Consider the following 2,582-nt stretch of genomic DNA (forward strand, 5'->3'; position numbering starts at 1 on the left):
TCTTTGATGGGTTTTAGGAAGTGATGTAATTCCGTCTGGGCCTGTCAAGTGAGCAATGATTGCAAAAGAAAGAAGAAAAAAAAACCCAGAAGTTGCTCTTCAGGCGCACACTCGACTGAGGCACCTTTATGCTGTAGGTGAGAGAGCTCCCGCTCTCTTCCTCTCCTTTCACTCCTGACTTTACCACCTTCTATCTTCATCTACACACAGTGCCACAGATCATACAAATACAGATCAGACACAAAACTTCATATATGTATGTTAGCAGGAAGGTTTTATGTCACTTTTCAGGGTGGTTAAGCAAGAAAATTTCAATAGTGCCTCCCCTCCTTCCTTGGTTTTCAAGCTGTAATTCTCCCCACATCGGGGTGGGAGACTGCATACATTTACAGTCCCAAAAGGCAGCCCCCAAGTGGGCTGTCTTCAGCAAATGGGATGAATGGCTGGCTCTCTTAGGAGCCTATAACTGACTATTCTGGGCTGGTTCGTGCAGAGGAAGAGGAAAAAGCAGAAAACCACATAATTTTTTTTGTTATGAGCAGGTGGCTTAATGAGCAAGTGCTGAGACACTGGTGTGATGATGGCTGCAGATGGCAGGGGACAGAAGGTTTCAGTCTCCACCAGGATGCAGGGCCTGGCATGGGGGCCCGCAGTGCCACAGTTGTGTGAAGTGGCAAGGGGAAAGTAATCATGCCTCCCTTCCTGACTCCTCTTTATTTTTGCTCCCCCTTGGCAGTCTCTGTCTGGGTGTGAAGACCTTGGCTGTTGCCCCTCCAAACATTGCCATGTCCTCTGTTCCCACCACCCCATCACTGTCCACACGCTCAGAAATATGTAAGAGCTGGCCAGGGGCTTCCACGTGTTTCCTGTTGGGTGGTGCTCTGTGGGTAAGAGCAATGGAGAACTTAAAAATTAAACCAAGCATTTTCAATCTTCTTGCTGTATAGGCCTAGACAGGACTCAGGATTTGGATCTGGATCTAAACTACACATGTACCCAAGCTGGGAGAGCGGTTGGACCATTGAATTGGGTTGTTCCACTGCAGAAATAAGTGCTAGGTCTAAAATTAATCTCTCTGAGCTGAGGAGAGTCGGCACTCCAGGTTTTACTCTGGAGTATCCCAGGTAAGAGCCATTTGAAATACTTGCATAAAATTTTCCAGTAGTAATCTAAGAAAGGAGGGTTGAATGGTGACTGTGTAGGAGCTTCATAGTACTTTCCCTATACATCAGTCTGTCAAAATCTGATTTCTGGTCAGAATTTGTTGAGTTCTGGAATTTGTCAAAGCTGGTGAATCTTTCTGTTCAGATTGGTGGGGAGTGATCAATTGCTGCTCTGCTTCTCCAGCTAATAATTTTTCTTAACACACTGATGCTTTTATCGGTCATCAGTTTTAGGTTATTTAGCTTGAGTAGCTGAGAAATAGGTCAGTGATTCATTTAATGACCAGCTTGTTGATAGATTTAAGCCCCTTGAATAATACAGTTAACTAAAAATCTGAACTGGTTGCTTAGTATTGGCAATGTATGTATATCATAAAATAGTTGGGGGAAAAGCAAAGTTGCAACATTTGCACCTACAAGTAGATAAAGAGGAGCTCTGAGTTTTGAATCCACTGCACTGACCAACAAATCAAATATTTCTAGGAGATATTCTTTAATATGATGTCAGAGTCATACACAATAACACTTATCAGACACAAGTGTCAGAGGTGAAACTTGCCAATACTTTTAAGATTTTTCCATTAAAAAATGACAGAAACTCAAAGGATTAGTAATAGTGTCTAATTGACATAGACTGTTTGAATGATGAAAGTCCAGAAATTGAGGCTACTCATCTGTGCTCAGAGGTGATTTTGTCTCGTCTGGCAATAAGAAAACTGATAATGGGCTGGTGGCCAGCAAAGGCAAAGCCTGTCTGTGTTTTCAGGAGCAGACTCTCAAATCCCAAGGCTGGCACTATTGTCCATCCTCAGCTTTCCTTGAACATTAGTCAACAGTAGGCAAAGTCTTACTATTTAACAGTATTTTCGTTGTTTTAATGTACAGAAAAGATGTGCTGTACTCCTTTCTATTTCTTCCCCATTTCCTTCCCAGCTTTGCCACTCTAATACCAGATGGGCTGCACACATGTTCCTCTGATTTGTCCTGCCCTGTATATTTGTGGTTTTGCCCCATTGTGTAGACTCAGCCCAGCTCACTCATCCATTACAAAAACATAAACATAGAGAGAGAAACTGGAAGGGAAAACAGGAAAGGATTTGTTTTTATTTTATATCTTTACTGCATTTTTACACCGTATTTCTAATGTAAAGAACTATATATATTTCTCTTTCCCTTTTCAGTCTTTCTACATAGGTTGTAGCATTTTCCCTCAAGTTCCCATCAACTCTTATTGACAAATATTTGGCTAACAACTCATCACTGCCCCTTGAAAGCAAGATAGCCATCTACTGCTGTGTACACAAGTATGACTTCTAAGGCAAATAAAAGTACAGGAAATGTGACTCTTGGCCACAGTACCTTTTAATTAAGATTTTAGAGGCATATGAAAGTGGTTTGGCATGCATTTGACTATCCTAA

The sequence above is a fragment of the Agelaius tricolor genome, unplaced genomic scaffold (genome assembly GCF_023055355.1).
Source record: "Agelaius tricolor isolate 1412-34295 unplaced genomic scaffold, bAgeTri1.0.p SCAF_8, whole genome shotgun sequence".
Taxonomy (NCBI): Eukaryota; Metazoa; Chordata; class Aves; order Passeriformes; family Icteridae; genus Agelaius; species Agelaius tricolor.